This window comes from Carassius auratus, chromosome 20, assembly GCF_003368295.1.
Source record: "Carassius auratus strain Wakin chromosome 20, ASM336829v1, whole genome shotgun sequence".
Lineage (NCBI taxonomy): Eukaryota > Metazoa > Chordata > Actinopteri > Cypriniformes > Cyprinidae > Carassius > Carassius auratus.
Window position 1 is genome coordinate 19,282,126 of NC_039262.1, and position 24,281 is coordinate 19,306,406.

The 24,281-nt window shown below is 38.4% G+C and overlaps 1 pseudogene; it reads left to right on the forward strand.

Moving 5' to 3' along the window:
- Positions 1-4,051: 4,051 nt before the first annotated feature.
- Positions 4,052-23,243, forward strand: LOC113121118 (brain-enriched guanylate kinase-associated protein-like; annotated as a pseudogene).
- The last annotated feature ends 1,038 nt before the right edge of the window (positions 23,244-24,281 follow it).

Consider the following 24,281-nt stretch of genomic DNA (forward strand, 5'->3'; position numbering starts at 1 on the left):
TGGGTTTTGTGCTCATTTACTGTCTAGGAACCAGATCCCGTGGACATTTCCTATCTTCGGCTCAGGCCGACAGGATTATTGAGTTTGATGGGGTGATGGATCCCGCTTGCAGAAAGTGCCCTGCGCTTTAAAAGAACAACCCCTGAGGTGCTGCTGCCATCCAAAAAATGGATCTCTTTATCAACTATCTCAACAGACATTTTGGAGATATAAAGGCCTGGCTGTGTAGGATGCGTTATCATACAAACCGCAGCAGTAGTAAACAATACAGTCTGTCCCTGACTCATACATATATCAGAAGGCATTGCTTTTAGTCCAGCTGAGCTCTGAAAGGAGAAGGCTTGGCCAGAATTGAGCCATGGTGCTTCACTCTCCATATTAGTCCAAAACACAGCCGCATGTGGTAGTGTGTGCTATATATGTAATCTTCCTCTCCTGTGCTCTGACTGCATGTGATCTAATAGTCTATAGGAGTATATTAAAGTGTAAACCAGATGCAGGCTTTGTCCCGTTCTGTTCAGCAGAAGAAACCGTATGTGTGAAGGATAATCAGATCAATAACTAATCCGGCGCTAAGGGAGCCCGGTTTCTCATTAGTCTGCATGGATCACATACTGTATCTGGCAACTACTTGGATCAATGTAGTTTTACATAACTGTAGTGTAGATAAACATGCGTGCGGTTATATCACGCCGCGCCGCGCCGGTGCACTTTTTCAAGCCCAAAGCACACACAGGGAACGTAATATTACAGTATTCAAAAGGCTTCATTACACCAGATGTGCTGGTTGAACCTATTAACTTTCAAGTGTTTTAAACATGTTTACCTGTTAAATTCACAAAGCGTTCATTTGTGGAACACACACACACACACACACACAAAAAATCATTGCCTTAATTTATTATCTGATTAAAATGCAGTCTTTGCCGTCACCTTAGCAACTGCTTGAAAAAAAGGTGGGCGTTGAGGGGGCAGAGAGACGAGTCTGTGTGTGTCTGAGAAGAGAGAGAGAGTGTGTGTGTGTGTGTGTGTGTGTGTGTGCGCACCTGTCAAATGTAACTTGCAGAGCTCCGTTGCCATGTGTTGGAAAGTCAGATTTCCAGTCGTTGCCAGAAACAACCTTGATTTGAAGAGGAGGTTGATCTTTATATTAGAAGATTGAGTCGGTTTCCTGCTTTAATGGACACTGCAGATAACAAGCAAACCTTCACGTCATCAACTACAGTAGTGCCATGTTTTAATATAAATGTCTGGTTCCTTAATATGAAATGTAACACTTTTTCACTATTCACTAAGAATTACCTAAAACATAATCTTCTCATTGATAGTTGTATAAAGTTATGTTTAGGCATCTAAAATATGGTTATGCAGAATAAGGAATTGATTTGTGCATCATAATTACTAATATACAGCCAAGACACTAGTAATATGCATGCTAATAAGCAACTAGTTAACAGTGTTCCCTCATCTAAAGTGTTAGTGTGTGATTTTTCAGTAGTATTTCATGACACTGTGGCTCTGTGATGCTGTCTAAACATTGCTGTTTGTTTCAGTGGTCCAACACTGGTAGCAGTGGCGGGAGTCGGGGTCCAAGTGTTCGGCGATGCTGTAACTCAGGCCCATTTATGTCAACTACATATTTTATTTTATGGTGATATGGTGATCTAAACAGGGTGAGATGAACAGAGTGTAATAAACCACATTTGTGACCCTGGACCACAAAACCAGTCTTAAGTGTCAATTGCGCAAAATTTAGATTTATGAAGCTGTCCATTGATGCATGGGTTGTTTGGACAATATTTGACCGAGATACAACTATTTGAAAATCTGGAATTTTCAGGTTGCAAAAAAATCAAAATAATTTGAAAATCTCCTTTAAAGTTGTCCAAAAGAAGTTCTTAACAATGCATATTACTAAGCCAAAATGAAGTTTTGATATATTTACGGTAGGAAATGTACAAAATATCTTCATGGATCATGATTTTTGGCATAAAAGAAAATTTTTAATTTTTTGCTAATACTATGTATTTTTGGCTATTGCTACAAATATCACTGTGCAACTTAAGACTTAAGGTTTTGTGGTCCAGGCTCACATTTATTGTGTAAAAAACAAAGTCTGTACCAAAATTACATTCATTATAGACTACATGATGAATCACATACAATTGTGGTGTCATTTCATTGTTGTCATTTCGTCGCCATTTTTGACCCTAAACTCAGTGTTGCAGTGATGCCATTAAAGAACCATTTCTGGATATGTTTGGTTCTTTTTTTTGTGTATGTGTGTGCGAATTTAGTTGTTAAATGCACGAGTTATGAGAAACATGAGATGTGTTAGGAAAAAAAAGTATTTGAATATCACTTGTAAACAGTATATTTTAATAAAACAATATGTGATAAAGTCAAACTATGCAAGAAGTGTAAAAAAATATTATGTTATTGAGTATTTGAGGTACATAAAGTGCTGGTAATGAAATTAGCCTTACAAAGACAAATGAATGTTATCAAACAAATCAAAAGTACAATCTATTTTTTTTAATTCGCTGATAATTTTTTAAAACAGGCGTGCATTCTGCCCTTCTCTCTCTCTCTCTCTTTTTTTTTTTTTCATGATGTGATGAAAAAGTTAATGAATTTTAGAAAAATTACAAAAGTAAGAAAAGTAATGAAACCAGTAAGGGTATATAAACTCTAAAAGTGTTTCATGTATTTTTTTTAAAAAGTCCATAGGGTCAAAAGAACAATGTATATCTTCTTTATTCGCGGGTAATCTTTTAAAAACAGGCATGCAGTCTGCAATATATAAACTACAAATGCTCTATGCTATGTAAGAGCACTTTTTCTCCCAGAATAATTTTTTGACTTCTGAGTTTTCAATCAGCAAAGATGGCAGCATGCAGTTATTTCGGCTCCCTGCACCAGCCAATCAGCTGCCATTGAGATGAATGAGAATGCTCGGTATATGTCTGCAGTCTTAATTCTTATAAGAGAATTAAATCTTAATAAAGTCTTAAGTCTTCAACTTAATGTTTAAATATCTAGATGGCAACCTAAGACCCTGCTTACACAAGTGCGTTTTTGTTTCAAAACAGTGTTTTACAATGAAAACGATCCTCGTCTACACTGGCGTTTTCACTGCGTTTCAGAAATGATCTCCGTTCACACTACACAACGGAAAACACATGTCAGATGACCATACATGCAGAAACAAACATAGATATGTATACGTAAAAAATAACTAAAGAATATAGTAAACTAACACAGTTAAACACAATATAAACATGACAACATAATAAAAAACATGATTAGGTTATCCAAGTTATCGGTTTTTGCAAATAAACTCTTCATATATTATTAAATACTTACACAATTAGCATAGGCTACTAAATATAGCATATCAGCTTTATCCTGTAAACTATTAAACTAGCTTGGATGTGTTATCCAACATTGGATCATGTACTGTGCCTGGTGTTGAATTAATAAGACTGGAACAGCCCTTGGTCACTGCTGCACACTAAATCTGAATGAGAATGTGACATAATCTCACTCTTGCATTATTCATGGGGCGGCAGAGATACAGAGCGAGCCAGCGAGAAAGTGCATCATCCCTCCCTGTGATTGTTTCATCAACAGATGAGCCCACCTGTTTCCCTCTCTCCCTCTCTCACACCATCTCTCCCTCTCGCACTCGTCTTCTCACCCGCTCCCTCTCTCTGGTCTGCTGTCTGTCCTCACATCCTGTGGATCTTGGCGAAGCCGATGAGTGAGTTTCTCTCGGGGAGGAGAAAGGAGAGGGGGCGGTGTGTATGATGTTGTGGATCTGCATTCAAGCTGTGACTGTGCTTTCCATTCGCACTTAATCTGTCAAGATTTCTCCCCTCCTCACACATGAGCTCGGTGCAGAAGTACACTGGCACCATTGGGTACAGAGAGAGAGTGAGCAAGAGAAAAGGGAGAGACAGAAGGAGAGAGAGAGAGAGAGAGAGAGAGCGGCGGTGTGTGCCTCTCAGACTGCGCAGTGATGCCTCGGCAGCTTCGGGAACCAGGTGCACGTTCCTTTCACTAATCGCCTCTTCTTCCTTCTTCCAGGCTTCGGACAAGGAGATGCAGACCATAAGGTACGTGGCTTTACCTTTCTGTCATTTTCTGTTCCTCTACCCCTCTCTTTCTCCCATCCCTGATGCCTGGACTGCAGCAGGAATTCACCCTCGCAGCGATGCCCGCGCTCTCCACCAGAAAACGGGGGTTTAGCTGCTTAGAAAGCTTCAGTCTGTTCTGGAAGCTCAGTTGTTTGGGTTGGTAATGCATTGTGGATCACATCCGAGTATTCTTGAGTAGTTACATTTGCATTTTAGGATGTGCATCCTGAGGATGAAGAGATGTAGAAAGCCACATAATGGCCATTCCCAAACTGAACGGCACCTTTCCATTGGCTGGAGAAGATTCAAGCCGTGCATGTGCTGTCATCAGATAGCAGTTCCCCAAGGCAACTTCAGAGATGGGGCTTGGGATATTATTTATGAGCATGCTAAGTGTTGACTGGCGCTGCTGTATATTATACTATAGAAGTCATGTTTGGGGGGTAGGTATGACTCAAGCTCGGTGGGGGAGGCTTGACGGATTTATTGGGGGTTCCCCCTCCTTCGCATTAATTATGCATGGATTAGAGGGTGAAACAGAAACGCTCCAAATCATACTGATGGATTTTAGCTTTGTGTTGCAAAGAGAAATGGAAAAAGTGCTAAGAAAATGTATTTGCGAGAACTCTGCGTCCGTGATGAAAGCTCTTGTCACAGTGGATCGCCTCGATTGAGATGTCAGTTCACAATACAGCAGTCCAACATTAATTTCCTAAAACATGTCCTGCCATGCATATCTGAACTAGTTAGACGAATTCAATGAACTGCATTGGATACATTAAAATGCATACAGATATTAAGAAAGCAGACCTAATCGTTTGTGTGGGGGGTGCAGTTTTTAATGTGGAATCGAGTATAGGTCGTGGTTTAAGTTAACAGTGCACCAAAATATAATCTGTCGTATTGATATTCCCAGTGCTGGATGAAATAATTAACAAGTCATTTTAATTGAGTAGTAATGAAGTGACTGTTGGTTAGCTTCTGTTATAATCACTCCATAGGTGATGGTGTTGCTGCATTGTGTGGAATAAGCGCATACGAAGGGTGCGAAGGTCTGAATCATTATGTCAGAGATGATTCTGCAAAGGTGGTACATGACGGCTGATGGACAGAATATGCAAACAGAAGGTGAAACACCAATTATCATCTCAATTTTTTGCAAGTGGCCAGCATGGCCTGGACCCCTCGGTGCAGCAATTCTGATGTAACACACTGAAATTGTTCCTTCTTGGTCCTTTTCTCTTCTTCCACACAGTAAAAAAGCATGAGATCCATTCACATTTAATTCAAGAATGATATTTCAAATGACAGGAAGTTACTTTTTTTTTTTTTTTAGTTACAGTATGATCTTTTTGTATATAAATGAGTCAAACTTGCAAAGCCTGTCAAAAACATGCACATCAGATTTCACCCCGAGAAAATACAGACTACTGTATACATTTATGTTGTTAAATTAGATTTTAATTTATAATTGAACTATATATTTATAATATCACTATAAGCAGATATATAGCTAAATATATATATATATATATATATATATATATATATATATATATAGTCTTTTTAAATATGCCATTTTATATTACATTAATGAGAACTAGGGAAATAAGCTTACTGCATCGCAAACTAATCTTAATATGCAACAGGCTTTATTTAGATATAATTTCTTTGAAGGTAAAATATGATTGTGTTGAGATATGTCAAAAAAAAAAATGGATGCATGCGTGGTCTGCCATTTCAAAACATGGCAAAATTGTAGTTTTGTAATACAGTCTGCAATATATATGTTTAGAAATACGTACATATATTATGTAAGAATGATGCATATGAGATTATTAGAGTAACAGAAATTTGCTGCGGTGTAACTATTGTGTAAACACATTACGACGAGGGTCTTTTGAAAAGTAAGGATTATTTTCCAGGCGAAAGAGTGACTTCTGCTCCTACAGCAGCACAGTTAGACTGTCCAGAACTGTTGCATATGATCATTCTCTTGGTTTCAGTGTATGTGGCTCAGTTGAATGATATCCCCAGCGACGTGACTGAAAACAATCTTTGTTTTGCAGCCTTGGGCTCCGGTGTTCTCATCTGTTCTGAAGAATTGTTTATTAAAACATGTTTTAAATCAATCGGTGCTGCTATTTTGAACACTTGTGAGCGCATCTTTTTGCTGTTGTATGTGTACATATCTCCGCATGTTCAGAAATTTCTACGTACCATTCAGCCTGATAACATTCAGGCTTGCAGATGTAATATTTTATTTCTGAGAGTGTAGCAGATCCCAGCATCTCAGAGGTATACTATGTGTGTGTTTGTGTGTGTCACTTAATTAGTTGTTTTTTTACATCAAAATAGTAATAATGGAAAAAAATATTTTAGATAAATATATTTTGCTGAAAATTTTTGCATTGTGTTATTGATATTTGTATATAAACATATATACACTATTTCCACAAATGGAAATGATTCCTACTGAAAATGATTATTTAAGTATTTTATTAGCTAATTGTTTCAATAATTGACGCTAAATATAAATGCAAGTAATTTATGTATTATTCCTTTGATTTGAACTTTGATGTAAAATATGACCCAAGCATGTACTTTGTGAGATGCTGATATGGCTTATCAACCATTATTGCTTTCGAAAGAACCAAGCGGTAGGTGCTAGGCACTGAAAACCGAAACTCGACTGGGACAATTCACCTCATTCGGTGTCATGACAAGATGTCGTCCCCGCAAAGTTTCCTATCCTAGTTTTCAAGCAGTTTTCTACAAAAATGGATCTAAATCCCACAGCAAAAATGACTCCCAGTTGATTTGCTGGGCACCATGACACATTTTATCATGGCCCCTTGGCGTGACGTGTTGCTGCTGCTTCTCAGATTTCCGTTGCTCATCCACAATTCTTCCCGGATAGACTGTCCCGATTCTTTTCCTCTTCGTTTATCTGCCATCTGCAGGCCGCGTAATCCATTTAAGCCATAATTATTCCCCGCTGTTTGCAAGTGGGTGGCTGGTGGATGGAGGGATGATGTGAGATTGAAAGTGATAGATAGAGGGCGAAAGAGACAGAGAGAGTAACAACAGATCAAGTCAGTGCAGATGAATGACTGGATTGTTCCATTGTGTTTTGTGTGAATATAATGGCTTCTCTTGTTACAGTCAGAATGACATGGCATTCACAAATCGTCATACTTCCATAACGTGATGTATTTCAGATTGAAGCAAAACAGTCAATGAGAGAAAAAAAGAAAATAAATAAAGAAATGTAGGGCAGGACTCGATTTTATCCATTGGGAATTTAGCGCATTGTAAAAAGTGGGCGTTTCATGCTAGAAAGGATCCAGACCTGAATGCGATGTGGAGGAGTGCTTCCGACTTGACTTTTGAGGAGGTTTTTTTGGCCAGGAACGTGGAGACTGAAGGTCTGAGTTGTATTGGCTATGACAGTATCCTAAAGTAATGTGGAAATCATTCTTTAGGCAGCTCCTGCTGACTATCAATTGTGACGTTAAAACCCAGAAAACTCAACATGTATTCCCCTTCCAGATTTTCCTATGGGATTTATAATGGGTTTTTTTCAATTCAAAAGTAAAATAGGTCTGTATTAAATATAACTTGATATTACGTGGACGTTTCATTGTACAACGCAAACTGCGCACACTCACACTCCAAACGTTCTTTTGTAGTTACTTATAAAAACATTAAAAAAAATTATTAACATGCTTTGAAATTTCACAATTATGAGAAAATCTCCTATAGAAAGATTTGGTCACACTTTAGTTTGGGGACCAACTATTACCTCTGGCTTTTGTCTCTGATTTGAGAAAAAAATGAACAGAGAAAATACTATAAATACTGTAGGTACAGACTGTGACTAAATATTTATAGTCATTTCAAATGCATTGGTGACACTCAGGAGAATTATGAGTGTATTTATATGTGGTAGTGCAAAGCACGATCAAATTCTTGAACAAATGCCCTCATTCTGCACCAGTTCTTTTTCATGAATCAGTGAAAAAACTCAAGAAATGGACTCGAACTTACTCATGAGTTAGAAGTTTGAATTAGATTCGCTCAGGAAGCGTGCTATTGCTGTCTACTTCACTGAACCGTGAGTTAATTTCTGCCGTTCTTCTGAACTTTATTCATCAGAGAATCCTGAAGAAAGAAAGAAAGCAGCTGTTTTCAACATTCGTAATAATGATAAATAATTATGCAATATATAATAATTATATTTAACAATATTATTGATTTCATACTATATTTTGATCAAATAAATGCATTTATTGTTAGCTTAAAAGACCCCAGACATTAAAAACGGTTTTTAATATTTTAGGTTTGTAAGACTTACAATAAACTACTGTATTTACTGATTTGGTTTTCCTGTGACAACATGTAATTAAAGATATATTCATAGGGTTACACTTTTTTTTTTAAGCCAAGGTGTTCTTGTTAAAGTGTAATTATACATTTAAGTACTGATGAATGTTAATGAACTACATGCATTTACTATATAGAGAGGGTTAGGGTTTGGTTTAGGGTTAGTTGCATGTAATTGTGCATCATTTATTATTATGATAGTAAGTACATATCATGACAATGCGTATGAATACAGAAATACGGCAAATAAAAACGTTGTAAAGTACTCGTGGTATACATTCGAAAAAATTGACTTTTTTCCAACATTAATTTCCTAAAACATGTCCTGCCTGCATATCTGAACTAGTTAGACGAATTCAATGAACTGCATTGGATACATTAAAATGCATACAGATATTAAGAAAGCAGACCTAATCGTTTGTGTGGGGGGTGCAGTTTTTAATGTGGAATCGAGTATAGGTCGTGGTTTAAGTTAACAGTGCACCAAAATATAATCTGTCGTATTGATATTCCCAGTGCTGGATGAAATAATTAAAAACGTTGTAAAGTACTCGTGGTATACATACGAAAAAATGGACTTTGATGCATATAATTTATAGTTTTCGCATGCATGATACAAAAGTTGTTGCAGTGCATATGATATGCAGGTTTTGTGTACATATGCATATATTATTGGTGTTAAAGAAATGAAGGAGACTGTTTATCATGAGATCCAGATGTAAGTTTGGTTCATCGCAGTGTTGGCAAGTCTATGGTATTTGGGCGACTTTTATACTGTTTCCACGTGTTGTTTTTTAGTCCACAGGGCTAGATGATCCCCCATCACCCCTTTTGACTATATTTTGACCAGAACTGGAAAGGAGATAATTTTTAATAAACATTGGACTGGATTTGTTATGCAGACCTGGCAACCCTTGTCCAATTTGATTCCATGTTGTTTAGTTGATCCACAGACTTCGTGGGGTGCATGTGTTGTGCATCATGGGATGTATGCCAGTGCAGCCATGTGTGCACATACCAAGAGGGGGTTTTCTGGGAGATAATGTCTCTGCGTTGCGAGACGCAGAATACAAAGTCCCGTTCCTTTCTTCCATCTCACTCCTTCCCCTCTAATCTTCCAGCTCCACTTGTCTTTCATTCCCTCCCTCGCGTCTCTAAGATGTCAGCTGCTCTTTCCGAAAGATCAAGCACAGCCAATGCAGCGGCTGCAGTCCCCCGTGATATAAGACGCATTGGGTTCTGTGGCCCGCTGTGGGATTATACTTGCCTCTCGTGATGTGGTAAATGTTCGTGGGTGAGGATTTAGGGAGATGTGTTATATTGACACCCTGCAGTGATTCAGGCGGGAGAGAGAAAAAAATGAGTGTGCGATGAGTCAGAGGTGGGGGAAAACCAAAGAGAAATGCATAATCAGTCATCACAAAAATCTCTCATTCCTCACCTGATGGACTGGATGGAAATAGGTGACATGAAGACAGGAAAAATTATGTCTTTCAGTGCAAGTATCTGTGCAAAAATAAAAACAGACAAGTAAAAAGGCACTTTCCATGAATAGGATTTAATAAATGGCATTATTAATTTTTTTAAAGCATTGGAGTTAAATTATAGTGTACTATAGTACTAATATAACAACAACAAAAAAAACGTAATAATAAATAAAACTGTATAGACATGTAACATTATAACTAATAATGTTAAGATAAAAATAAATACAAGTAACAGAAAGTATATGTTAAATCTATAATAGTATGACACTAAAATAATGCTACATTCTGTATGTGAGATTAAAACACTTTAAATGTCAGCAAATTTCTGACTTCATCTTGTTGCACACCACATAATATTCTTGTTTAAAATGAATGTTAATTGTCAACATCACTCGTAGTGTAGTGGTGCCTTGAAAATTAAAATGATGAAAGTAATCAAAAAAATGATTCAACAATGCATTGACCTTCACATGTTATGTTGATATGTAATTCATTTTATTTAAAAATATATTTATTCACTCATTTTAATTGCCCAAAAATGTTTTGCTGTCCCTCGCATTATGTATTTCCCCTATTAGAGCAAAATCCTTTTAGTCTTTGACAAACAGTATAATACAGTTAATGGTTGCACTTTATTTTACAGTACGTGTACTTCCATGTACTTATAGTGTACTTACAGTGTTTTTATCTAAGAAAGTTCTGGTAACACAAGGTAACTACATGTGGTAGGGTTAGGTTTAGAGGTAGGTTCAGGGTTAGTACCTAGTTATTACATAGTTATTGTAATTACTATAATAAGTACATAGTATGTACATGAGGAACAGGACTGTAAAATAAAGTGCTACCCAGTTAATGATAAATGCTATTACAGTTTAAAATAAGTTTTATCTTTTATTATATATCATAAGGTCATTTATTCCTTTGATGCAAAACTTAATTTTCCGCATCACAATCATATTAGAATGGTATCTGAATGAGCAAGTAACACTGAAAGAGATATTACTCTTATAATTTGAGTAAATATTCAGTAGCTAGTTTATAATCTAGTGAGACTGACAATCCTTTTCTGAAGTTTGAGCACCTCCTTTCAAACGTTTGAAGAGTTTCGGGCCTTGTTTCGAACCCTATTATTGGAAAAGTTGCCATAAATGTATGGTATAAATATTCTCCAAACTGCAGTACTCTATATATTATCTGTGTGCATCTATGCACACGTAAAGTTCTGCATGTGAATGTTTCGATGAAGTCGCAAGCGGTCTCATCACTTTCCTTAATTCATCTCGCCGCTCACGATCGCTCCTGTGCGAGGGACCTCCAGTCAAACCGAGGCATCGGCCCAAAGAGGTTAATTACGCCTGTCACCGCGCGCTCATTCTCGCCGTGACAGTTTCATGCACGAAGCTCCAGATGAATCGCAAGTTTGATGACACTTTCTGAATTGCTGTCGCTATTCTTTTGTAATATGATTGCAAGCGCCACCAGCCACTCTCTCTTTGCTCTGTTGGCAGGATCTCCAGCGGTCTGTCAGGGCTGCATGGGAAACTTAACCTCAGACCCAAGCAGGAATAAGAGGAATCCCTGTTAGGGAACCGAGAATACATACACAGACCTTCATGAGAGGTGGTCTACTGCGAAAAACCATGAAAAAGATATACATTGGGAAAACAGCCCTTAAAACACCTCGGAATGGTTGTAAACATCAGAAAAAGAGGTAAGATGCTCTCTCACCCCAGCGCAGTCATCCCATTAACCATGTTCATCTCCGTCGAGTGCTGAGCTGTGACAGACTGACCAAAGACTAATATTACTATAGTGTCACCATACTACATTTTGTTAGGGGAATCTAGCTTTCACTTTACGTCAGGCTTAATGCTTTTGCTTATTGCCTGTCTGCATTGAGGCATCAGCAGTGATAACAGTGTGTGGTGTGTTTTCTGCTGTCTCCTGTCCTGTGGTGGCGTGTGTGTTCTCGCATGTGTATATCGATTGCCAGTACATTAATTGCTCAGACGTGTTACATCCTCACTGCTTTAGACACGTGTCGTCTGGCCGTCTGATCAAGCGAGTTTTGTGGCCGTCGGCTCTGTCAACAGTCAGAAAGTCATTACCATTCACCGCACATCTGTTCATCAATATTAAACCATTAGACGCTGGCAGTGGTTCTCTTTTGCGTATCATAAAACGCTGCCATCTCTCCCACTCCATCCCTGCATGTGTGTTTGATCTATAAATAGATCGTCTGTACATGGCATTGGTCATGTGACTAAGGATCAATATGGGAAAAACTGGAAAAATGAGTGTTAGGGATTAAAAAGGCCAGTAAACCTGATTTACCAAGGCACTCTTAATGCGAGTGTGTTTGAGTTGCACTAAATGTGATCAGTGGGTTGTTTGACAGTTATCAATCATGTCAGCAACAATAAAGAATAAACACATTCATAAATCTGGCCCAAACTAAGGGTGTAATTCATACAAAAATGTGCATTCCCTTTATTGATCCTGAATGTCTGCCTGATCCATGCAGAACGGATTCTGGGACTATTTTGTCCATTTTTGTCATATGAAGCAAATGTAATCACATGCGCATGTGTGTGCAGCTCTCTGCAGGAACAGAAGGAAGACCTGCGCAAACGTCTCTCCTACACCACTCATAAGCTGGAGCTTTTAGAGCGGGAGTTTGACTCCACGAGGCAGTACCTGGAGACCGAGCTGCGCCGAGCCCAAGAGGAGCTCGACAAGTTCACCGACAAATTACGCCGGTAAGACAAGCGGATACAATAGCATCTGGCCTTAATATAGTGGGGCTTTCTATTCACATATGGCAACTAACTGAACAATTGATCAACTTGGCTCTCAATTTGCCTACTTTACTATGCTCTTTAAGTATGCACCTGCTGTTGATGCAAAAGATATTAGAGAAGCACAACATTGGATTTTTGTCAGTAGGCTAATATTTTTCATGTGTTATATTTGTGATTTTTAATTATGTAGGCTATAGCATTTGACCTTTAAATCTTAAATCATTAAAATTACTCAAACTTAAGGTTAATACAGTAATGTAAAAGTATTTGCACCCCACCTGATTTTGAATTTTATTGTAGCCTATGTTCCTCTCATAGTATGGGTTTATATTAGTCAAGACACAAAGTATTCCCAAAGTGTCCGAATATGCCTACTTCTTTTCTATATAGTTGGCAATAATCAAAATTAAAAAAAAATTTGAAGGTTGAAAGTCTTCTTGTAAAGCAGTTACATTTACATTACATTTGGTCATTTAGTAAACACTTTTATCCAAGGTGACTTACAAATGAGGACAGTGGAAGCAGTCAAAATCAACAAAAGAGCAATTATATAAAAGTGCTATAACAAGTCTCAGCTAGCTTAACGCAGTACACGTAGCAAGGGCTTTTTAAATAATATATTAAACAAAAAGAAAACAGATAGAAAAAGAATAGAGCAAGCTAGTATTAGAGGTCTTTTTTGCTTTTGTTAATTGTATAATAAATGAAAAGAAAACAGATAGAATACAAAAAGATTTTAAAAAAGCTAGTGAGTGTTTTTCATGTATTTGCAATACTACTACGGGGGCACCTGGAGTGATGTAAGGGAAGCTGCAAAATATGGCTAAATAACAGAGAACATGTTCATTGATTACAGCAATAATCCAAAATTAATTTGCTTAAATTATTAATGACAGTTCTAACTAATGTGCTTCGAATTACATATTTGACAAAGTTCCTGTTTTCAGGAAACATTAGCTAGTCACAGGCTTGTCTTTCCAACAGTGCATCGTATTACGGTGACTAAGAAAGTTAAGTTACATTGTTGTTCAGGAAACACACCTCTGAAGTATAATTGTCTGCTACTTCTGACTATCTGCATGTGAGCTGAATATAAAGCATAATTGTGTAATTCTGCAGGGCATGATTTACACAGAATCCAACACCAAAGTATAATCAGGTCCATATCTGCATGGCTAAAAACAAACAAAATTGCCCTAGTCAAATCCATGACTTTAATCCAACAGAAACTTTCACAGTGGTGTTTTGAATGTATTTGAAATTGCACTTAGTATTTTTTGCTTTATTAAAAAAAGTTTTACTAATAAAGAAATTGACTTAGTTAACTCTCGGGGGTTGCCATGTTGAGATCCAACACTTTCTCACTACCAACTCTTCAGGGCACTCCTTTGTTTTTAGTTGTTTGCATGCATATTTAAAAGCAGAAACCATTTTATATAAATGTATACTTTCATTGGAGCACCTAACCCCACTCTACCCTAAACCTATCTCAAAAGGATCCCGTTCCATCAAAACAGTTGCATCTTATTCAAAAAGATATTCCCGAATATTAGCATGGTGCAGTTGGTCAAGAGCCAATGGCTTATCACAACCAAAGCTGACGTCAATCAATTTTTGAATTTGTGCACAGACTGCAGACAGGATCTGAGCTTTAAAACAGGTGGAGATCGTGTCCAAGTATATATATATATAAAAAAAAATAACCAAGGGCTTTAAACAAACTCAAGGTCAAACATGACTTGAATGTCACCACCATCAAGCTTCTGACAATTCTTTATTCAAAAAACATTTTGCCTGAAAGTTTGAGTTGGAATAGTTTGCTAGAGTGCAATTAGAAACACAAGAAGACTCTAAAAGCAGAGTAGATAACGCACTGTTTTGCGAGATAACATTAATTGTTCTGACAACCCATGTAGTTCCATTAAACCACTTGAAACTGCCATTTCCAAGACGAGTAAAAACCTAGATGTATTACCAAATTATTTTGCAGTACAAAAATGCAGGCATTTAACTAAAACCCTATTTAAAAACCATTGACTTTAGGATGATAGAAGCAGAAGTACTAAAATTCTGACATGTTTATGGATTTTAGCCCTATTGAACCTGTAGAGTGCAGTGCTTTATGGTCCCATCCCAAATCACACCCTAAACTCTCTGAATCTTCCTCTGAGTCCACACTTTCATGAAATCGTGCCGCTTTAACTGCTGGGTGGAAGTCTACTTTGGAGATTCTGAAGACTGGGACACCCTAAGGCCCAAAACACGCTGCACGATTTCAGCAATCCTATAAATTCACTGCATGTCACACAGTGCGACGTGGATCTAATAAACTTGGCTACGACGTGTGCAGACTGTGCGATGATGACACCCATTAGACCAGGCCTACAATGCACGTTACTTTTAAAGAATAAAACAACAGCATGCGCTTGCAGCAAACAAAAAGATCATGATAAATCACTTTAGCTGTTGTATTTTTTATTTGTGCTGAAAGAAGTGGAAGCGGCAAAAGAAGAAGGAATAGGAGCTCGAAGTAGGCAGTTTTGTGTCACATTGATTTCATGTCGTATTTTTATTGGTTGGTCAGTAAACGTGGATCGTAGCAGCAAACACACTGTGCGATGATCATGCTGTATCCTAGGCTATCTGTGGTCATAAGACCATGACAACGGCCGTCTTTGAACCTCTCGCACTGTACAACACAGGACCACTGATTAGGAGCCACAATCACAGAAATCACCACGACTGTTTCACAATAAAAATCGTGCAGTGTGTTTAAGGCTTAAGGCAGGGGTCTCCAACCCTGCTCCTGGTGAGCTACTATCCTAAAGATTTTAGCTTCAACCCCAATCAAACACACCTGAACCAGCTAATCAAGGAGTTCGGTGCTACTTGGTAACTACAGACAGGTGTGGTGTTGCAAGTTTAGAACTTAAGGCCATATCCACACGTACACGGGGTATACTTATAAACAGAGTTTTTCCTTCTTCCATTAAAAAAAAAAAATTCCATCCACATGAAAATGCAAAAGCATACTATAAAGCACTGTTAAGAGCATGCCAAGCCAACAGGTGCCAATATAATCTCAACCGTGAAGTCATGTTGGCCAATCAGAAGCCTGAAAAAGTTTCCAGTAGGCAGAGATAACAGCGCATGCTCCGATGTCACAAGCCCAAATCTCGATTACGATTACACTGCAACCGGAGTTTCTGAAATTCTTCACCTTGGCAGGGATTTTTAAAAATGTTCTGTTTCAATGACCTAGTGCAGTGTGCACGTGTGGACGAACGGCCAAACCACGTAGAAAAAGCTGCGGTTTTGAAAATAAAGTGGACAGGGCCTATATCTGCAGGACGGTAGCTCTCCAGGAGCAGGGCTGGAGATGGTCTTGTGGACTTGACGGACACAAGCACATGATGGCCATTGTAAATTAGCAAAACTGCAAGTGCACATAAAGTGTTTCATTTGGGACAGGGCCTTTATCATCAGTAAATGAAAATGGAAATGACTGCCATATTGACCACGGTGAACTCCATTTTCAAGGAAAGAAAACACACACACACACACACATCACAACTTCGCATTATGCCTTTACTTAAGGTCTCTTTTACTCTATTTGGGGAGAAAATAGCAACCATTTAGCTGTGAATACTGTTTAGTTAGATACAGTGAATAATAGAGAGTATCATAGACATCTTCACATCATATACATTTTTTTTGGCAGCTGCCATCATGTTCCTATTTTCTTTCATTTAAAAAGGTGCTTTTGCCATAATATTTAAATATTCTACAATTTGGGATGCACTGTTTCTAACCTGGCCTACTATTGTGGATGGATAGTAAGCGAATTGGGACACAGACATTGTTTCACTTCACTTGGCCAATGCCAAGTGCGTAGGAGTCAGTTATACAGTTAAAGCTTGGCTATGTGTTGGGCTCCTCGGTCCATTGTAAAATAAATGTTATGAATTGATGCCGCAACACATACCATAATATAATGTGGAAGATGAACAGGTGGTGAGAGTGTTGGCAACCAACATTTGATTATCTAACAGATGTATCTAAGAAATAAGGAAGGCATTTAAGACCTTCCAGTGGATGCTGGATTAGAAAAAAGACGTTTTGTTCATGTGTTTCCCACAGAATTCAGAGCAGTTACTCAGCACTGCAGAGGATCAACCAGGACTTAGAGGATAAAATCCACCGAAATGTGAGTGCACACATTGGCCACACAACTAAAAAAAAGCACAAATTATACAAGAGGTGTCTGGGTGAACGTACACACACTGCTTTTTTGTTTTAATGTGTGAATGTTTTTGTTTGCATATGTGTTTACGAGTACTCGATCTGCCTGTTTAAGTGTTTTCCTGTTTAAATGGGTTTTCGGCTAAAAGTGTTTACATCGCTGTCCACACTTTCTGTCCATGTGTATGCATGTTTTCTGATGTGGCAGATTAGGGAACGTGTGAAACATGTACAATAGCGCCGAATGCACTAAGAGTCTATTTGAATATCAATACACTGCCACGGGTGCCCCTGACGTTAATTATAGTCCATTAAAGCAGCCTGTCCGCCTTCACATGACAGTGTGATAGTGAGTCTATTATGCTCGCAAAATCTGCATCACAGCCTGTTTGTTAATTTGAAGTTCGAAACAATTCAATTATAATTAGCCTGCCGCTGGAGAACATTGTATGACTATAACATGTCTGTATTAGGTTCCACCCCTCAGGGTTTACTCTGAGTTTGTTATAGTAAACACATTTTTTTAGCAACAGATTGCGCCTATAAAGACGTCAGTGATGACCCTGAAGGTTATGGGTTGAGGTATGAAAAGAAAATCATCTGATATCAGCCTTCTATTGATGTTCCTTTCAGTATGCCAATTAATTCCCATCTGCTGCAGGTATATCCTAGAATTACTAAACACGTGCACTGACTTCTCCCAGTGTGGAATTGTCTATGTTAATACTGGTGGTCTTATTACTGAAAATGTGCTCCTTTTAATCCAGTCACAGCACCACGATGATGAGAAACGGGCTCTTAGCAGAGAAATCATCGTCCTTAACAATCATCTCATGGAGGCTAAGATGACCATTGAGAAACTGAGAGAAGACAATGTAAGAGAAATAATGAAAATGTGATTTCTTTTACACACTGAGGCTTAATGATGGTCTTTCAAAGGATGGTGTATTTGCTTTTCGTTACCTAATGTTCCTTTTCTACCACTATCAATAGGACTTGTACAGAAAGGATTGTAACCTGGCTGCACAGCTCTTGCAGTGTAATAAGTCGCATTACAGAGCCCAGTTATCTGAGGTAAGTTGGCAGACAAACCTTGCTGAGTAGATGTGGCCATTATTGCTTTATTTTTGGGTGCTACAGTATGCAGTAATTTGTGACATGAAAAACTTATTTACTTCATTATTTCCTTTCTCTAGGCAATTGTTTTTTTTTAATTAACCATGATTTTATAAGGATGTGCATGATTTTCCATCCTGTAAGGTTCAACCAAGCAGCAACCTCCCGCTCTCTTTCGTGAAGCCTATACGGAAGTAGTGATGTCGTTCGTGAACGAATTGTTCTTTTTGAACAAATCTTTTAGGTGAACGAATCCTTTTCGTTCATGCAATCCACTGACTCATATTTCTCGTTCACTGAAGTTCCTCCCTCCACAGCAGCGTGGCGCTATTAGCAGCGCATGCGCAGCTCGGTGAACCGGTTTACAACCATTTCATCCTGTCAAAGAATTACTCAACCTCGAGCCAATAGCCTTCGATTATGAGATGTGACAGAGCATGTGATTTGTTGAATGTAGTGAACGAATACGCCCTTCAATGAACGAGTTTCATATGAGTCTGAACGAGATCTAGAGATTGTATCTTTCGTGAATGAATGACTGACTTGACATGGGAATTAGTTCGTTCGTGAACGAGTTAAATGATTTAGTACATCTCGTTCATGAATGAATGACTGAACTGGCACACATGTCATTCGTGAATGAGTTGAATGAACAGATACGTCGTTCGTGAATGAAATGAACTGGTATAGCTTATCTCGTTCGTGAACGAAATGAATGAGAGTAAACTGGGTTAGTCTGCCATTTAGAATGTCAATCTCGCAAAATGCAAAGCGCAGTTACAGGTACTGTGCACATACGCTTGTTTTGATATTTAGCATACAGAACTCCACGTTTAATCCCTGATTTATGAATTTGAATATATAATATACAAACTGTCTGACCAAACAATTAAAATGCTAATTAGGCAAGAAAACCTCGTGCTTTGTTCATCTGAACAACTTAATTAGACTTTATATAATGAATGCGATTATGCACACATTTTTATAAAGCCAGATCAGTTTTTGTAACTAGTAAATACGTTCGTTGACTTAAGACATAACACACTCTTTTTTGCCACCTGGTGGCATATTTTCTGTACCGTATTTTTCGGACTTTAAGTCGCACCTGAGTATAAGTCGCATCAGTCCAAAAATACGTCATGATGAGGAAAAAAACATATAATATGGACTGGACTATAAGTCGCATTTATTTAGAACCAAGAACCAAGAGAAAACATTACCGTCCACAGAGGGCGCTCTATGTCTTCAGTGTAGACTAAAGGAAAACTGAGCAGCATAGAGCTCCCTCTCGCGGCTGGAAACTGTAATGTTTTTTATTATTGGTTTCCATTTTTTCTTGGTTCATGTCAAATTAATTTTGATAAATAAGTCACACCTGACTATAAGTCGCAGGACCAGCCAAACTATGAAAAAAAGTGTGACTTATAGTCCGGAAAATACGGTAATACGAAAAAATTATCACTGAATGAATCAATAAACGATTCTGAACAAATCATTTTGGTGAACAAACTGAAAATGAATGAATCTCTTGAAAGAATCATAATTTCCACCACTATACGGAAGTGACGTAAACTGTAATTTGTAAACTGGTCACTAGAGGCTGGCTGCAAAAGAGAGTCAATCCCAAAGAGTGTTTGCGCTCAGATATTGAAAGGCTAATTATAACAGCTATTAAAAAAGCTTTTTTTTTTTTTTTTTTTTTGCTTTCAACATAAGGTATATATTAAAAATAAAATATAGCCTATAATATACATCACCATTCCAAAAAAATAAAATAAATAATAATAATAATAAAGCTCAGTAAAAAACAAATGACGGTTTTGAAACAAATCTCCTCTGCTCAGTAAGGTTGCATTTATTTGATCTAAAAAATTATAATAAATATATAACTAAATACAGCAAACAGAAAATCTACAATTTGAAAGAACTGCTTTTTCTTTTTTTATGTTTTAAAATGCCTTTCCTCTCATGCTAAAGCTTCCAGCTTTCAGTGTCACAGATCCTTCAGAAATCAAGCTGATTGAAAAAAATAAATAAATATATATATATATATATATATATATATATATATATATATATGCTAATATTAAGTATCTAATAATGAAATGCACATTTCTATTTAACAACGATAAATTGAACAATGAACAAACAAAAGAGCATAACAGAAAATTTACAACTGGTCTGTCAATGTGTTGGATATTAGTTATTTATAGCCAAACTTCTGTTCCCAGCTTTTATATAGCCTATTTGGATATCATCCGCACAATCTCTTTTTCCAAAGGTATTTTATCTAAATAAACTCAGCTATCCCCTTTAGTGCAATGCCACTGAACCAGTAAACTTTTTTTGAAAGACTGTAGGAAATCATGAAGCAGAATTCTGAAGCTGGGATCTATTCATATTTAGGTCACCCACAGTAAATTTTGTTCTTGTTTAAATAGATATTGAGGTTCTGTTCCAATTAAGAATAGATGACTCTTCTGGCATGGTGAAAGTTGGAGGATATTTAAGTAGTACTGTGCCAATAAACCTGGCAGTTTATTCTTCAAATCTGCTCCAAGCCTTATGCCATGATGTCTAGAACAGGGACTTATGTTGGAAAGCTGCCTGCTGTAAAAACCTGTTCATATTTGGAATGGAAACATCAATGTGCCTGTTACACAATGTGTTCAAGGATTCAGTCTTGAATATTGTTTTATATGAAATTGCCAAAGCATTGGCACGAAGCATTCATTAAAATAGCCGGACAAGGTGTCTCGTGGTTATGAGAAAAAATTCTGAATTTCTGAATAACCATAAAGAAATTTCTTTAAAAGCATCCCAAAAAATCTCAGATGTGACAACACTCAGAAGGTCAACAGATGTTGTATGAATTAGATATCAAATTGGATTTGTTGAACCGAGACCAACCCTACTGATTTTGAAGGAATACAGTTTTTGCTTTGTCTTGGCTTCTCTTATTATGTTTCTATAATTAGCCATGTTCTGTTAGCTAATTAGCTGCAATTTACTTTCTTCTTGTTGCTATGGTGAAAGAAATGAGAGGTAAAAAAAAAAAGAGTTGTGATATTGAATTGATGCCCAGTACTCCGTGTATGGTGTCAGTGTTCTTCCCGTGTGTAGTTGAGTTCTTCCCTCTGGCCAATTTTGAAATACTAAAAACCATGTACTTACATAGACCATTAGTACAGACTTGTCTGAAGATTTAATACTGGCCTTTAACAACATCTTTGGCTGCCTGCTTTGCAAATGGTTTTCACTGGGTACTTTGATTCCATTCACTGATCTCTTGTATGTTTTTTACTGCCTCTTAAGGATATTGACCTCACCTAAGCTATTATGCCCTCTTATCCCTCCCAAATAGGATTCCATAAGAGCCTATATTTTTCTCTTAGTGTGCGAGTCTTTCAATTCCTATTGTTAATTTGGTCCATCTAATGGAAATCTGTTTTACTCTCTTTCAGTTGCCTGCAGAGTTTCAGGAGCGTGTAAGCTTGCACATGGAGGGTTCTTCACTCTGCCACTCCCCATATGCTGACACAGTGCCTGCCTCTGTCATTGCTAAGGTCCTGGAGAAACCGGACGAGGTCTGCAGCAGTCAAGCCTCTCGCTCACCCAGCCCACAACCCCAGGAACGCCAGGGCTTCCTTGTGGGCACAAGCCTTGTGGGTAGCACTGAGCGCCTTGGCCTCCGAGCTACTTACAAATCAGACCTTTACAGCAGTGACACAGCACTTTATTGCCCTGACGAACGGAGACGAGAGCGCAGACCCAGCATGGACCTCCATGGACAGCGGACAGTGTATGAACCCCAGAACTCCACTGATAGCAACCCAGAAGAAGGATCCATGTCCCTGCAGCCCGGCTTCTCGCAGGACCACTTCCGAAAGTTTACAACTTCTGTGGGAGGAGGCTCTAGCTCTTACTCCAGCTTTAGTGGAGGAGGGTCAGAGGACAAGGGTCAGGATCCCCCAAGCAGTGCTGCATCTTCTCCACGTCACCAAGCCCTTTACATGGACTGGAGGGATGGGGGTGAATACGAGCACAAGAGTGACTCTTCCTGGGAGAGGGAGAGTCCAAGCGCTTTTTCCAAGGGCCACACTTTTCAACCACCTGAGACCAGCCACCATCAGAATGGTACCTCCCCCATCTACAGTAGAACAATGTCCTCCTGTTACAGTGAACCTTATGAGCCCCTGCCAACTTCCACCTCACCCAGCATCACCTATGGTGACAGCCGGCGTGGAAGTGCTTTTGCTCCTGAGGAAGAAGAGCTGGTTGGTCGGTGGAGGCAACTAAGTGTGGAAGATCTGAGTGCCCATTCATTACGCAGTCCTGGGCGGGCCTCACCCTACAGCTTTTCTGAGCAGCACTTCTCTGTCCGGCCTGCAAAAAATTCGCCTTGGTCCACTCTACAGTAGCTTCCAGGAGGGTACTGACTTATACCACCATCATGCTGGGGTAGTAGATCCCTTCTCTAGCCCCAGCCCTGAATGCAGCCCAGGCCTACGCCAGCAGCAAACCCAACCTCACCTTTACCACTCCAAGGAGGATAGCCAAGAGTCCGAGCACAGCCTCTACAGCCCCAAGGATGGTGGGGTGGCAGCCGGGGGTCAGGTTACAGAGTACGTTGACGTAAGTCCCAACAGTTCAAATGAGTCACTTGACCATGGATCTCTGGAGATGGCTGCTGAGCTACAGCATTACCAACCCGAGAGGCACAGCGTGTCCCCTCAGGGAACAACCCCACCACCTCCTCCACACCAGCCATACCAAAAATTTGGCACACTAGGGCTGTCACGTAAGGACAGTCTCACCAAGGCACAGCTCTATGGTACTCTACTAAACTAAGAGCAGAGTTTCTTGGTTACACTCTTTTACAGTCCTGTGGTTCTCTACTAAACTAAGAGCAGAGTTTACTGGTTACTCTCTTTGACAGTCCTGTGGTACTCTACTAAAATAAGAGCCGAGTTTCCTGGTTACGCTCTTTGACTGTCCTGTGGTACTCTACTAAACTAAGAGCAGAGTTTCCTGGTTACTCTCGTTTACAGCTCTGTGGTACTCTACTAATCTAAGAGCCGAGTTTCCTGGTAACTCTCGTTTACAGCTCTGTGGTACTCTACTAAACTAAGAGCAGAGTTTCCTGGTTACTCTTTTACAACTCCACGGTACTTTACTAAACTAAGAGCAGGGTTTCCGGGTTACTCTCTTTTGTCAGTAGGTTTTGAATGTTTAAGCTACAGTTTGAGCCAAACACATGATGGGATTTTCTGTTGAATATTTTCAGTCCATCAGCTCTCTTATAATTTTCTCTCTATTTCTGTATCTGTTACAGTGTTTTCTAAACATCGAACATTAATTGCTCATGTTTCTACAGTTGATATGAAGCTCTAATATTCAGCACTATTTGTATAGCCTATTTTGACAGTTTATTAATGGTTCTGTGTGGTTTGTGAGAAAGTATTTTAAGTGCATTAGCTGAATTATGAATTTTTGGAAACTTGTGTAAAGAGAGAGAGATTTACTTTATTTTACCAAAAGCCTCCTGGGCTCATAAAGGTTTGTGAATGGACAGCACATGCTATGTAAAAAGAAATGCTAATTTTGACAACAAAATTTATCTTTTATTATATAATTTATGAATAGCTGTATTTATTGTTAAGTATGCTATATCTATAATTGTTTAAATGTAACACTATGGAGAGATTCAAAAATCTATATAATTGTAAATAATTTTTTATTGCTATAAATAAGGCAATCAGCACAATTATACAAGCTGCAAACACTTTAACATGCCTCAAATGAAGTTAAATCATGGTGACAATTTGAGATTAATGATCCAGTGACACATTGTTCCACAGGTTTGTGGGCGAGACTTTTTTTTTAGAATAAATTCTGCATGGATTCATATTACCCCCAAGTCATCCCTTCAAGGTCAGGTCTTAGCCAAAGTGAAATCTATTTCTATTTCAAATAGATTTGATACTACTCAAATCTATTACACCATCAAACAAGTACATTTTGAAAGCACTGGGCTTTTTATTTAATTTTTTTTACTTCTGATGTGTTTTGTTGGGTGATGGAATTTCTGAGGTGATTGCTCTTTTCGA